Below are 9,149 nucleotides of genomic sequence, written 5' to 3' on the forward strand. Positions count from 1 at the left end.
ATCTGAATCCTGGGGCACGTAGTTACAAAAATTAAACTGGATAGCTTGGCTCTTTCTCTTATCAGGACCCTTAATGATAATCCCCCTTAAAGATCTTTTTGGCCTTTGCATACTTCAAACTCTTTCTTCCTTTTTACAGAAATGTATACAATCACCAACAAATCAATGGCAGACATGATGCTCCTACATTCTATCATTGAATACTGGCCTTTGTCCCAAACTCCTGCCTAGCAGGGACAACTCTATGCCCACAGACAGCTTGAAGCAACTTCAGAAGTTAGGCTTTCACCCCTCAGCATCCCCAGGAAACAAAACAAACAAACAAAGCCCTCTCCACACACAGTCGTGGCTCTGTCCTTCTCCCCTCTCCCCAGTGGAGCCTTCTACGTGGGGTTGCTCTGGGGAATGTGGCCAGCCATGGGCCCATGGAGCAACTCTTTGTGCACCCTTCTCCCTGTGGAGTCTCCTGGGTGTGGCTGCTTTGGAGAATATAGCCGCAGACTTAAGCAGCAATGGCTTCACTAACAACCTTCTCCCATGGCTGATCTGCAAAGTGGAGCAGCCAGTTCAGCTAGTTTCCCACACTCTCTTCTTGAGTCTTCCCTGATCTTCCCTAACTATTCTGCTGAATGTAGCCACAGCTCTGAAAAAAAAAAAAAAAAAAGATAGATAAATCCTTCACCCTCTACCCAGCCTGCCAGTATCTACTAAGTTTCTCTCTCTCTCTCTCAGTACTCTCCTAGTCTCTAGCCCCTAATTTCTGCTCAGTATCTTTGTGTCCTTTCCCACCCTCAGATGCCCCTGCCCCCAAACTCCCAGTTTCTGGTGGAGTTCTTTGTCTACTTTTCCTGCTGTGAAGCCCTCTCCAGCCCCACTCTGTTTCCACTTGGATCCTTTGTCTCTGTCCCAGGGCTTATCTTGTCCATGCCCTCCTTTGTGTTTAGTTCCTCTTCAACACTTAGGTTGGTTCTTTTGAAATAGGCAATCACTTCCTGCATTAAAACACTACTTAAGCACCCTGTGGAGACAAGATGGAGGCTGATGCCACTCTAAGCCTCAACCCAACACAGATGATTCAATAAGATCTCTTCTAAAAATTCACCCTGATCTTGTTCCTCTCGGCATTCAAAACCTAACAGTGTTGTTGTTATTAGGTGCCATTGAGTCAGCTCTGAATCTTAGTGATGTTACGTGCAGCAGAATGAAATACTGATCAGTCCTATGCCAGCATCAAAATCATTGCTATACCTGAGCCCATTGGTGCAGCCTGTGTCAATCAATCTCATTGAGGGCCTTCCCCTTCTTCACTGACCCTTCACTTTACAAAGAATGATATCCTTCTCCAGGGAATGGTCCGTTCTGACAACATGAATAAAGTAGGTGAGACAAAGTCTGGCCGTTCTTGCTTCCAAGGAGCACTCTGGCTGCACTTCCTCCAGGACAGATTTGTTAGTTCTTTTGGCCATCCATGGAATTTTCAGTATTCTTTGCCAACACCACAACTCAAAGGGATCAATTCATCTTCCGTCTTCTTTGTTCATTGTCCAGCTCTCACATGCGTATGAGTCAATTGAAAATATCACGGCTTGGGTTAGGCACACCTTAGTCTTCAAGGAGTTATCTTTTCTCTTAAGCACTTCAAAGAGGTCTTTTGCAGCAGATTTGCCAAGTGCAATATATCATCTGATGTCTAGACTGCTCCTTCCATTGTTGTTGATTGTGGAATCAATTCATATGAATTATTTAACAACTTCAATCTTTTCTCCATTTATCATGATGCTGCTTATTATTATTATTATCACTATTGTGAGGATTTTAATCTTCTTTGTGTTGAGATATAATCCATACTGCAGACTACAGTTTTCAGTCTTCATCAGTAAGTGCTTCAAGTCATCCTCACTTTCAGCAAAAAAGTTGTGTTGTCTCTATATCAAAGATTGTTAATGAGTCTTCCTCCACTCCTGATGCCATTCTTCTTCATATAGTCCAGCTTCTTGGATTATTTGTTCAGTATGCAGATTGAATAAGTGTGGTGAAAGGATACAACCCTGATGTACTCCTTTCCTGATTTTAAACCACGCAGTATTCCCTTGTTCTATTCAAATGGCAGCCTCCTGGTCTATGCACAGGTTCCTCATGAGTACAATTAAGTGTTCTGGAACTCCCATTCTTCTCAGTGCAACCATTTTTAAAGTATCTTCAGCAAGACTTTACATGTGATATTAATGATATTGTTCAATAATTTTCACATTCTGTGGGATCACCTTTCTTTGGAATGGGTACAAATATGGATCCCTTCTAGTCAGTTGGCCTGGTAGCTGTCTTCCAAATATCTTGGCATAGATAAGTGAGTGTCTGCAGTGCAGCATCTGTTTGTTGAAACATCTCAATGATTTATTCCATTAATTCCTGTAGCCTCATTCTTTGCCATTTCCTTCAGTGCAGCTTCATCTTCTTCTTTCAATATCATTGGTTTTTGATCATTTGCCATCTCCTGAAATGGATGTCCATCGACCAATTCTTTTTGGTACAGTGACTGTGTATTCATTCCATGTTCTTTTGATGTTTCCTGCATCATACAATATTTTGTGCATAGAATCTTTCAATATCACAACTCAAGGCTTGATTTTTTTCCTCAGTTCTTTCAGCTTGAAAAATGCCAAATATGTTCTTCCCTTTTGGTTTTCCAAATTCATATCTTTGTACATTTCATTATAATAATTGACTGTGTCTTCTCAAGATGCTTTTTGAAATCTTCTGTTAGCTCTTTTATCTTGTCATTTCTTCACTTGCTTTAGCTACTCTTTGGTCAAAGGCAAGTTTCAGAGTCTCTTCTGACATCCATTTTGGTCTTTTCTTCCTTTTCTGTCTTTTTAATGACCTTTTGCTTTCTTCATGTATGAAGTTCTAGATGTCATCCCACCATTCCTCTGGTTTTTGGTCATTGGTGTTCAATGCATCAAATCTGTTCTTTAGATGGTATCTAAATCCAGAAGGCATATAATCAAGGTCATATTTTGGCTCTTGTGGACTAGTTTTAATTGTCTTCAGTTTCAACGTGAACTTGCATATGAGCAACTGATGATCTCTACCCTGTTCAGCTCAGGCCTTGTTTAGGCTGAATATATGGAGTTTTTCCATGGCCTCTTTCCACAGATATAGTCGATCTGATTCCTTTATACCTCATCTGACAAAGTTCACGTGTACAGCCATCATTTGTGTTTGCTATAAGTCATTGGTCTTGCAAAATTCTATCATGTGATTTCCAGTATTATTTCAGTCACCAAGGCCATATTTCCCAACTAGTGGTGATTCTTCTTTGTTTCCAACTTTTGCATTCCAATCACCAATGATAGTCAACACATCTTTATTGCATGTTAAGTCAACTTCAGTCTGCTGAAGTTGGTAAAGAATCTTCAGTTTCCTCATTTTTGGCTTTGGTATTTGACACATAAATTTGAATAATAATAGTTTAACTGGTCTTCCTTGTGGTGTATGGATATTATACTATCACTGACAGCACTGTACTTCAGGATAGATCTTGAAACATTCTTTGTGATGATGAGTGCCCTTCCATTCCTCTTCAATTTGTCATTCCTAGCATAGTAAATCATATGGTTGTTTGATTCAAAATGGCCAAAACCAGTCCATTTCAGCTCACTGATGCTTAAGATATCAATCTTTATTGGTTCCATTTCATTTTTGACAACTTCCAATGTTCCTAGATTCATAGTTTGTACATTCCATGTTCCAATTGTTAATGTATATTTGCAGCTGTTTCTTCTAATTTTAAGTCATGCCACATCAGCAAATGGAAGTCCCAAAAGCTTTACTCCATCCATATCATTAAGGTTGGCTCTACTTTGAGGAAGCAGCTCTTCTCCAGTCATATTTTGAGTGCCTTCCAACCTGAGGGCTTCATCTTCCAACAGTATATTGGGCAGTGTTTCAGGGATATTTATAAAGTTTTCCAGTAATATATCAGATGGTGTTTCACTGATATTCATAGTGTTTTCACTGGTCAATTCTTTGAGAAGTGGATGGCTGCTTCCTTCTTCTGAGTCTGTGTTACTCTAGATGCTCCTGTCCATCTTGGGTGACCCTGTTGGTATTTCAAATACCAGTGACACGACCTCAGCCTCAAAGCAACACACAAGCCACCACAGTACAACAAACTGACAGATGAGTGGTGGAAGAACAAACAAAATCTGGCCATTCTCACTTCCAAGGAGCAATCTGGTTGCCCTTCTTCCAGGATGGGTCATATCTATCTAGATCTAGAGCTATATATATTTATATACCTATAGATAGATAGATAAATCAAACCAAACTACACTCGCTGCTGATACCAAGTTGGTATCTATATGGAATAGATTGTTCAGTCTTCATTCCAAGGGATGGCTGGTGGGTTTGAACCACCAGCCTTCTGGTGTGTTAGGCTGGATTCTCTAGAGAAACAAAACCAGTAAAGCTTATATATAGTGAGAAAGAGAAATTTATCTTAGGAAAATGGCTCACACCGTTATAGAAGCTGGCAAGTTCTTGGATCAAACATCAAGTTGGAGGATTTTCCTTGATTCATACAGCTTCAGGGGCTAATGAGCTCAAGGTTGGCAGGCAGTATACTGGCTACCGACTCCAACGAATGACAAATCCAAGATCACCAGGCCGAATGGTGGATTTTTTTGCTCACGGACAGTTGTAGGCAGCACAACCAGTTCCTGATCCACAGAAGAGTGTCTCTTTTTCCCAGAATGTCCATGAATATATTGGAAGCAGTCTACAGCCCTAGGCAAACTCCCTTTCAACTGACTGGCTGCTCAAAACATATACATCTGATCTCATCATAGTAATAACACACATCACAACTGCTTAAACCATTCAGAATTGTGGTCCAACCAATTTAACACATAACTCCCACTATCATACAGGGTAGCAGTCAAATGCCTTAGCTTTTATACCACCAGAGCGCCTTCAATAGATAGATAGATAGATATTAAAAGTTATAAATAAAGTAAAGGAAAATACAATTCTGTTAATTTGGAAATTAAATGGGTTAAACTCAAGTAGATTAATGAATATCAATTGAAAATGTAGGTAGATCTTTATACTGTTTCTAAAAGTAATGAATAAACATACATGGGAGTATTGAATCTTAGTGGCATTGTAAGAAGATAGGAGTTTTAGATTGTTAATGGTTTCATCAGTAGAGTTCTGACACAGCTCATACCACAAGGCTTTCTAAGTGATTTATTTACCAGATTGAATTTGCTAAGGGAAATTTTGACCGAAACCACACTACTTTGTGCACTGTTTATTAATAAGGTAGTTGTTTGTTAGAATGTTATTGAAGTAACACAAGAATGCAGATTGGAATTGACAGTATGATATAGCTCCTAAGAGTGTAATTCATCTTTAGTTGCACTAACAAAAAGGAAAATAATATGTATATTGTTAACTAATTCAATTCTTAAAACAAAGTTATAAGGCCGGTGTAACTAACTTCATCCCATTTCATAGATGAGGCAACTAAGGCACAGAAAATTTTGATAAACTGCTCACAATCATACAGTTTGTGTCAGACCTAGAACTCAAACTCAGGTGGTCCAAACATAGAGCCTTTATTCAAAACCACTACCCTATTTCACTGTCATTATTACTTTTTAGAAATCTGCCAAAATGTATAAATCTCCTTTCTGTTTGTCTATCAAGTGATGGGACCTTTCCTAAACTCCCACACCAGTAAAAGTACCATATAGTGTTTCTCCTGAGAAGTTTAGTCCCATTTTGCTGATTGATCTCTTGTTTTGTTATTGGTTTCTCTAGCTTCAAGGATGGCAGAGTAAAAGCAAATAATTTGGAACTTGTGCTTTTCAAAAACACTGTAGAGATGTGTAGCTATAAAGAAATTGGAGACAAAATACCAGTTCTGGAAAAGAAGTAAGTCTATGGGCAGAAGAGACAAAAAGGAAAAAGAAAATGAAATCCTGAAGGTAGAGAAGAAACTTCTTTGAGCCATATCCATTATAGTTAATATAACGTAATAAAGAACAAATTTTATATAAATTCATTGCCTTTCTGAAACTCTAGGGAGGTATTAACATTTCAAATTCTTAAAGTAAATCTATTCCATAGGAAATTTTAATTTAAAAATAGTTGCCAAACTCTGTTTTTATCAGTGCTTCAGAAAAGGAGAATATATCTTCTTTGTGAAAATAGGAAAGGAAATGTCATTTATTAGTGTCACTGTGACTTCTCTGAACACTTTCTGGCTATTATAAGATAGCTACACAGATAATGGCAGGATGAAGGAGTCAAAACCAGCAGTTAGTGTTAAAGGGAATGGTTGTGTTGGGTTTATATTTGAAAAAACAATTGTGAAGAATAAAATTATCTGAAATATCTTCAATAAAATGGATAATGTGATGAGTCAAATTAATTAGCCTGAGTTTATTTGCTTTTGTGGAGATGGCCTTTTCCTTGCATCCAGTGAACTTATGAAAACAAAATGTGACTCTTTGAAAAAACACTATAGATATACTGTGAAGGAGGTTCTATGTGTAAGAGTCTAAATTATACTAAATCTGTGACCTAACATTTTGTCTGTGGGGGTACAGAAGTGCTTACACTAGGCGCAAGCCCAGTGGCTTAATGGAAAGCTGACAACTATCTTCTTTTGCTTTGGATGAGACTTGGACATTTTATCTAACAGCAGAAGGTAGCAGTTAGGACTGAAATCATCAATTGTCAAATTTTTAAGCAGGAAGATAGGACAAGAGGGCTGCCCTGCAGACAGGTGTGAAGGGAGGAGAAAAGGGAGAGAGGCAGAATATTTAAAGAGGTTAATGAGCTAACACCTGCAACTGACCAAAACCACCTGTGGGACATGACAGATTAAAATGAAGAAGAACAACCACGGACCCAGGCACTTGAGTTTTTTTTGGGGATTTCCCTAATTTGGGGCATGCACAGAAGCCTCATATCCCTGACACAAAGTAAATTTATGATTGGCCATATCATTACAACCTAATTAGCTTTGTGGTTACTGGTCAACATTGAGTCAAACAGACTGAATTATGTGAAGGAACATGTGCAGAAAGGATATGAATATATAATCAGGGTCTTGTCAGTCAAAGGACTCAACCCCGCCTTAAGAATGACCCTTTTAGGAAGTATAAAGCCAGTAAAGCTAGACAACTTGAGGTCCTCCCCACTCACAGCAAGAGACCTGTTTCTTCTCTGGAAACATACTTTGCTTTTAATAAAGGCTTGTGTGCTTGTGTGACTGGCACTTTGCTGAGTAAGTTTGTTAAGCTGCCACCCAACACCACTTGCCCACAGATCACCTGGGACTGCCTGCCCACTGATCACTCACTCACAGAGATTCTTCCCATGATTAGGTTGAGACCAGAGAGAAGGCTTCTTCGCCTGGTTAACAAAATGATGTATGAAAAAAAATTTTTGCATAAATATGTAAATTACAGCCATCAATGTTTAATTTGTAAAAGCAAGGCTTACATGAAAATCAAGTTTGAAAGTCAGGGATACTTCCCTTAAGGTGCAAACTGTAATTTTAAATATACTAAGAGATTTTGCTTTCTATACTTATTTTTTTTTTCATTTTTAGTATCTTATTTATTCCTAAAGGTTGTCATTCCAAAAATTTTGCAGTTATCTAATATTCCTTGGGATTTATCTGTTTAAGCCATTTCTATTACTCTCTGGCCACAAATTATTTATTTGCCCTATTTTCTTCCATAAATTGATCTTTCTCCAGGAGAGAACTATTCAACAAATAGATTTAATGTGAAAATTTTACTTTGGTTACAAGTAATCACTTTTCCAAACTTTATATAACATGGAAACATAATGCCAAACTCTTCACTGTTTCTCATTTATATAATAAAAGCACTTGCAATATAAACACTACCTTCTATTTCACAGCACATAGTTAAAGATTTGCTTTTGTAGAGATTTTAAAGGTCATCTCTTCCACAGTATTGAAGAAAAACATCTTTCACTGATGTTTTGTCTCCACAGATGACTGTAGAGACCCTCTAGCAGGTTACTGTGTGTTTGCTACCTTTGGGAGCTTTCGTTATTTAGCTGTCATCCTTAAAAATTAAAAGCACTGGTTCAGAGAAACAAGCATGGATGATTATTGTCCATTTAGGCTGTACCCAGTTGAGCAAAAATGGTATTATTTGCCTTTAGGAGTAATCAGTTATGGATCATCATTTTCTTCAAGTCCCAATCTTAAATTAATAAGCAAAATTGCTGTATATTCTGCACATTTTCATGAAAAATATATACTATTTTTGTAAGAAAGTTCTGGAAACAAAAAATGGCAAGAGTTGCATTAAAAAAAAAAAAAAAAAAACTTTATCCTTATAGGTGAAATTCCAAATCTCATGGTAAAGAAAGAAAGAAATTTTTTCTGTAAGAAGATAAAGAGATCAGCAATGACAGTATTTATCTGGGATGGGTGGTGGCAAGCTTAGAAAGTTATAATCATTTCTTAAATCTTCCAATTGGTTTAGGAGACCAGTGATATAGATTATTATAAGCCTGAGATAATTGGTTCTGCATATCAAGCAATAATTCATAGCATTCTACATTTCCATTTAAAATGCTGGATAAACTATACTTACTTGATAACGTAAAAAAATTAACCATGCAAATTCTTTCATATACTGCAAAGTACAGTAAAAATGAGAGCAACTGTGAAATGGTACAAAAATGTAGAAAATGGTATGGCACTTCCTTAAAAAATGGAAATTGATAAACTGTTTGATCCAGCAATTCCATCACTAGGAATACATTCTGAAGAGGTGAGACCTGGTACATGAATAGATATATGGACACCCATGTTTCTTGCTGCCCTATTTACAATAGCTAAGAGATGGAACCAACCTAAGTGCCCATCAGTGAATGAATGTATAACCAAATTTCTGCACATACACATAACGGAATACTATGCAACATTAAAGAATAATGAAGAATCAGCAAATCACCTCATATGTGAATGGACTAGAAGAACAGTATGCTGAGTGAAAATAAGTCAATCACAGAAGGACAAATATTAATATTGTATGACTCCATTATTGTAAAAAGTCAAGGAAAGTTTTACACAGGGAAGAGCATTTTTT

The sequence above is a fragment of the Orycteropus afer genome, unplaced genomic scaffold, assembly GCF_000298275.1.
Source record: "Orycteropus afer afer isolate SDZICR_OR568_19922 unplaced genomic scaffold, OryAfe1.0 scaffold00395, whole genome shotgun sequence".
NCBI lineage: Eukaryota > Metazoa > Chordata > Mammalia > Tubulidentata > Orycteropodidae > Orycteropus > Orycteropus afer.